Raw genomic sequence first — 6,942 nt, forward strand, 5'->3', positions numbered from 1 at the left:
CAATCTTTCATTTTGACATACAGGCCCAGCTTTTAATCACTGTTAATTGTTTTACAAGAGCACTTCAATCACTGTGATTTGGTGGAGGGATTTTGAAGTAAACAGAGTTGTTCTTCTCATGGGTCATCATTCTCCACCGAGTTTTGTCTGTGAGAAAAGCGTGTAAACAGCAGAATTAAGACTTTTGGGGTGGCTTGCTTCTGTCCTAAGCATTCTTTTTCCTAACAACAATTAAAAACCATAGCTTTCACTGTCTCTTCTCTTCACAGAGCGTAATTTCAATAAGGCGGGTGTGAGAAAAAAGGTATGACTTTTCCAAACTTTGGCAGGTTTCTAACCCAGCACCAATTCTGCCCGCCCCCCTAAAGAAATTGGAGATGGAGATGTGATTTCTATCTTCCCACTCCAAAGTGGTAATGTCTGCCTTTGTAGGAGAACCAAAGCACCTATCTTTCTGAAATGTAGGCTTCATCTTCTCCAAAGGGTGACCATGCATGCAATTTGCATTCTGTTTCATCAGAAAATAAAAGACTCCCCCCTTTTTTTGCATTTTTAACAAAGTTTTCCTGCACAATATCCCCTGAATGGATCTATCTGAAATTTGGCAGGCTTAATTTGCACAGGAGGGGTCCATCTGCCTGCAAATTTCATCCACTTATGTAAAGAGGAAAAGAGTCATAGCCATTTTTAGTCAATGGTGATGAAACAGATATTCAGATTTGGATGCAAATAATAAATTGAATCAGAGCAGATCTGAAACACAATGGGCTGCTTCCAAATGTTACAGATACAAGGCAAATCTTGTGGCCGTTGCACACCCCTGATTTCTGATATCTAGACATGATCTAGGTGTTCAGGAATGCAGTTCAGCAACCAGAACATCTGGGAGGCTGGGGAAGGTGACTTATTGCAATTGCCCTCCCCAGAATTGCCCCTATTGTTGTCATCCGCCTCCTCTGAAAGAGTGAAAAGGGAGTCAGCTGTTAGCCATCCAGCCTGGTGAGAAAAACCCCATGCTCTGTGCACCGATTTTATTCAGTGGTGATCTGCCTTATATTATTAAATATTTGTATCTTTGTCTGAAGAAAGACACATACACCTTTGTTTGTCCCAAATGGATTTATTTTTATCAAACAAGCAAAAATCTACCTTATTAAATCTTATCACCACCAACGCCACCTTACTGCATGTATGGGTTTCTTTCCCTCACACACAGTACTGCCTATTACTGCACTACAATATTGAGTGCACAGGCAGTGTTGTAAGAAGCAAGGCATCACTTTGACATTCATCACCAGCATTGTTACACAGCCACACCCTTATTGTTAGCAATCCATTATTGTGCCTGATCATGAGGCATGCACATGATGTTGGCAGCAAACCATGTGTTGCCCCCAGGGAGCAAGGACTGGGAGCAATGGCAGAGTTGGTAGCAACACTGGCCATTTGGCTTACTCCTCTTGCTCAAATGCACCAACACCGTTGAAGGCAGGAGCAGTGATGACAGGCAGCAGTGGCAGCTTCACCCCAGCCTCAGTGTTCTGAGACTGGCAGCACTAGCAGTGGCAGCAAGGTACAGATCATAGTCTAGGGTTACTTTGAGTTGGCAGTGGGTACAAGCTATTCTAGGGACACGGGTGGCGATGTGGGTTAAACCACAGAGCCTAGGACTTGCCGATCAGAAGGTCGGCACTTCGAATCCCCACGACAGGGTGAGCTCCCATTGCTCGGTCCCTGCTCCTGCCAACCTAGCAGTTCGAAAGCACGTCAAAGTGCAAGTAGATAAATAGGTACCACTCCGGTGGGAAGGTAAATGGTGTTTCCATGCGCTGCTCTGGTTCGCCAGAAGCGGCTTAGTCATGCTGGCCACATGAACCGGAAGCTGTACGCCGGCTCCCTTGGCCAAAAAAGTGAGATGAGCACCGCAACCCCAGAGTCGGTCACGACTGCACCTAATGGTCAGGGGTCCCTTTACCGTTACAAGTTATTCTATCCTCTCGCACTGCAGGAAGCAGCTGAGGAGGCAGAAGACACTACACCAGCAGCAGCCTCATCCTGCTCCTGCACCATCCTGCTCTTGCTCCAAGAAGATGCAGAATCAGGGAAGTCAGGCAGAAGGTTGCAAGACACCAGTCTACTCAAGTCAAAACACTTTGCTTGCATCTCTGCATGCAGCACTACCTAGGGGGCATGCATCCAATGCCACTGAATTAGTGACCACAGAGAGAGAGACAAAAATCACATAGAGAAGGAAGCAAATCAGTTACAGTTTCACCCTTTACCGAAATCTGTCTATCAACACACACACATGGGGGTGGGGGGAGGCAAACAAACTAGGACCCATTTTCCTAAAATTTGGCAGGTTTTATCTACTCTGGACTCTAGAGAGGCTCCTACAACAGCAGATTTCATCCACTGCTGTCAAAAGAGGGGAAGTTACAGCTGGTTTTTATTTCCCAGTAGTAGAGGGGAAAGGAAATTTAGGTCAGAAAAGGGTACTGAACCCCATCAAATCGGGCAACCTCCAAAGTGATTTGGATTGAGGCAGGCTGTAAAGCTGAAAAATCAGGGTCCAAACTGAATCTCATCTATTTTGCGAAGTCTGTCTTTGCCCAAGTTCACAGTTACTGAGTAAGACCATTGGCACATCTGTCCCAATACTGTCTAATGCTGACTGACATTGGATCTCCAAGGTCTCAGGCAGATATCTTTCCTTGCTCTGTTAGTTAGAAATGCCAACAATTCAACTTGGAACATTCTGTGTGCAAAACCTGTGATTAAGGAACGAGCTATAGCCCCCTCTTAAATCCCAATAAGCACACCAGATCTTCTCTTAGCCACTTCTTGCCAAGAATGGTTTATTTGTAGCTGTCTACAATGGTTTTCAGACTGCATTCCTTCTCACAGATTCATCTCCATGAAACTATGAATATGGAATCAATTCTTCCTTTGCCTACATGTTCTTCCAGGAAGAGCGGACCTCGTATAATTAATGCTTATTGAAGCCACCAAAATCCACTACCTGTCCTCTGATATAATCATCCAAAAAAGTCAGATGTCATTGAATCAAGACAGAAAGTATCTATGTATCTTTACAACAGTAAAGTGCAAAAAAATGCAGGTGCAATGAATAGCATATGGATTACTATCCTTGCTGAGGCTTAGTTAACTTGATAAAAGTTCCTAGTAACCGGTGGGTCATCTTACCAGCAGGAATGGAAAATTATAGTGGACGGAGGACACCTGTTAGAACAAGGAGTTTGCAGTTGCTGCCAGTACAGTCCTTGGATAAAGGACACTCAGTACCATACTAGGTATTGGACTACTGATCGCGAAGTTGACTTTTAATGAATAGAAACCTTTCTCGTCTTTAACGTTCAAAATGCCCTCACTCCAAAAGACCACACATGGGGCTAATTTATTTCGTGAGTGAAATGACCAACTACAGGCCAAACGTGCAATGTTGGTTCACATGGCTTTTGTAACTTAGATATAACCCCCCCCCCCCGGTAATTTAGCTGGTGTCAAATTAGAAACAAATGTGTAGTTTTCAGCAGTGGGCTACTTTGTATGTATCAAAAATACATCTCTCTCCTAACTCTTACCATCAACATGCCTCAGCTGAAGGGTTTCCACCACCAAGCTGAGGAGGTGCGCCTGTCCCCAACATTTCTGCGTTGTCTTGCTCTAGTTTCTTTTTTTAATCCTACAGAGAAATGTGTGGTTGTGTGCAATTAATCACATCGATAGAGCAATCTGCTACAGAACTTCCAGATGGTTTTGCCTGTATCTGCTTCAAACACACACAATGCCTGCAATCTCCATGGTGACTGTTCCCAATCATTGCGTTGGCCATTGCTACTCCAAACTAAAGAAACAGCAACAGTGACACAAAATCAGTTATCGTGCCAGCATTACTCTCCCCCCAGTGACTGCAAGTTCAACAATGGGAGAGGACTGTTGCTCTCATGTCCTGCTTGGGCATCAGTGTAGCCAGGATTTTTGTTGGGGGAGGGGGGCAGAACCCCAGAGTTGTATTGATTTTGATTTATGGGAGGGCAGCTGCCCATGTGCATAGGGCCTTCCCATAGGCATCTGGTTGGCCATTGTAGGATAGCAAATACATGGTGGGATAGCAGGGGTGACAATTTTAAATTGAGCATTAGGGTCAGTTTGACACTCTTGCACAGCAAACCTGTTTCTCCACCAAATCAAACTTTTTGCAATAAGTAAAGTAACGGGAAAATGTGCTGCAAACTGTGAGCTGACGATTGATTAGTGCAACATGGGATACAGCCCTCTGATACTTTTTTTGGAAAAGGTAATACAATGTTAGCCCTATTCAGAGTAGATATATTGAAATTAATGGACAGGAGTAATTTAAGTCCATTCATTTCAAGGAGTCCACTCCCAGCATAATTTAGCTGCATACATCCCAGAGTGGGTGCACAATAAATAGCCAACGTCGTCTAATCTGCTTGCAGCCTTTGCACAAACAAAGCAGGATGGGTGCTCAACGGGGCATCTGCAAGCAACCACAGACTATCATTTTTACTTAGGGTTGGCTAACGTTGTCCTAAAGGTTGACCTTAGGGCTACAACACCCAGCCTAACTTTTCTGCTTGGTTTGCTTATTTTAACTCAGTCCCCTCCTGCTTTGTCTAAACATCTCGCCTGACGAAGAGTCCAGCTCAACTTGAAAGCTTGCTACTATTCTGTGACATCTTCGTTGGCCCACAGTTGGAGTCTCCAGCTGTGGGTTTTCCTCGGCCGTCTTCTGCTCTTTATCGGGCTCCTCTAATATAGCAACCGGCCGAAGGACGAGAAGCGTGAGGTGCTCGACTCGGTCTCCTGTGTTTAGAAGCCCTGAAAGCTTCCCCGGCAGAACCCCGTGGAAAGTGAGGGGAGGGCCGGGCTCTGCCCAGGAGACCCATGAAGGAACCGACGCCGCGGACTCGGGCTGAAGGGTTTGGGGGCAGGAATACGTTGCCCCCCTCCCTCCAGACACCTCTCTCCCCCCCCCCCCGCCGCCCAATTCTGCCCAGGCGCTTCCCACCGCCACCCTCAGGAGCCCCCCCTGCCTCGCCGGGAGTGAAAAGGCGCCTCAGAGACTACTGGGAGGGGGCGGGAAAACGTGAGGGGCGCGCGGACAGACTCCAAGCAAAACGCGGTGAAACTAGCGCGGCAAAAATTAAAACCCCCCACCACCTCAGACGGAGTTTTGTCCCTCAGCAATACACAGCACCACCACCCCGGCTCGCTCTTTTCCCGCCCGGGCTGCTCCCAAACTCACTTGCAACTCCTGGAAACCCGAAGTCTTGCTGGCAGGCTGCAGCGGAGTCACGCCGGGCTTCCCTTCCTGGGCTGGGAGGAGGCGGGAGAGCGGCGTCGCCCACTTCGCGCCGCCAGAGGCTGCTTCTCCTCCCCGGAGCCGCGGCGGTCTCCCTGCGCGGCGTCTCCGGCGTCCCCTCTCCACGCCGCTGCTCGTCTCCGGGCTGAGGGAGCCGCTGCTCCAGCTGCTCTCGCCTCTATTCTCTCTCAAGGACGGATCTGCTCGGCTTGGTTTCCTTGCCCTCTCCAGCTCCCACTAGTGATTGTAGAGAGCCAAAAGCTTTCAGGGGAAGGGAGTATATGAGGCAGCTCTTTTTGCCTTGCTCTTCTCGCTTCTCCACCCCCCTCGCCACACGCCGAAGAATGCAGGCGCTGAACCTTTATTCACACGTTATCGAGCATGCGACGTGTTGTGGGTGAGAACGCATCACGTGCAGCGAATTTACCGCTTTATTGAAATTTACTCGATGGCTTTTAGAACCCACTTTGGCTTGTATCAGGGATGGGGAATTTGTGTGCTTTAAGCACCGACTTCCATCAGTTCCAGACAGCAGAGTCAATTATGAGAGATGATCGGTGCTGGAGTCCGAGATCGTTTGCAGGGCCACAGGTTCCCTATCCCTGATGTTAAGTGGATCCTCACAGTGGCGTAGCGTGGGTTGTCAGCACCCGGGGCAAGGCAAGTAATTTGCGCCCCCTAACCCGTGGATTTGCGCCCCCTAACCCTAACCCCCAGATGTTGCGGCCGGCCCCCCCTGCACCCCCCACGCTACGCCACTGGATCCTCAAAACAGGCTGAGAGTCAATCCCAGGTTGCTTGCAGAGGACTTGTTTAGGGTGCAGACATCCTGATTTGTTTGCACCAAGTTTGCAGGGAGTTTATTATGACTCCAGGAGTTTATTAAGCATCCCTTCCAAATTGTTTGTGGGGATGTTGCAGGGGTGTTCACACAACACATTCAGTGAGTGTACTATCTGTGTAGCTATGTACAGTGGTACCTCGGGTTAAGTACTTAATTCATTCCAGAGGTCCGTACTTAACCTGAATCTGTTCTTAACCTGAAGCACCACTTTAGCTAATGGGGCCTCCTACTGCTGCCGCACCGCCGGAGCACGATTACTGTTCTCATCCTGAAGCAAAGTTCTTAACCTGAAGCAATATTTCTGGGTTAACCGAGTCTGTAACCTGAAGTGTATGTAACCTGAAGCGTACGTAACCCGAGGTACCACTGTACACAAATAGGCAGACTGTACATTCATGGGGTTACTCACATGTAGTGTTCAAGGAGTTAACCATCTGTGTACACAAACAGATGAACTGTACAAATCAACGTGTACACACAAAACCTTTTACATGCATACAGGCAGCTTGTGCCTGAGTTCAGTGTAATGTGTGAGAAAGCCTTGCACAGTGTCATGTTATCCCACACTTTCCAATGCATTTTCCTGTCCCTTAACCCAATAACTCTGATTTGATTTGGAAATGGGTGTGTTGAGCAAGAGCACCCAAATTTGCTTATGCAACCTGAATTGGCCAGCATGTGGTTGAAGTATATCTGCAAAAGAATGACGCTATGGATGTGCTCCTAGGCATCTTTACTCAGAGGTAAA

The 6,942-nt window shown here is 47.6% G+C and overlaps 1 long non-coding RNA gene across 1 annotated transcript; it reads left to right on the forward strand.

Annotated features, from left to right (window-relative positions):
- Nucleotides 1-1,175: 1,175 nt before the first annotated feature.
- LOC310742598 lies at nt 1,176-4,765 on the forward strand. Its single transcript, XR_014538596.1, has 2 exons — nt 1,176-1,573; nt 4,646-4,765. It is a non-coding gene; the product is annotated as an uncharacterized lncRNA (long non-coding RNA).
- The last annotated feature ends 2,177 nt before the right edge of the window (nt 4,766-6,942 follow it).

This window comes from Podarcis filfolensis, assembly GCF_964270895.1.
Source record: "Podarcis filfolensis genome assembly, chromosome: 9".
Classification (NCBI taxonomy): Eukaryota; Metazoa; Chordata; class Lepidosauria; order Squamata; family Lacertidae; genus Podarcis; species Podarcis filfolensis.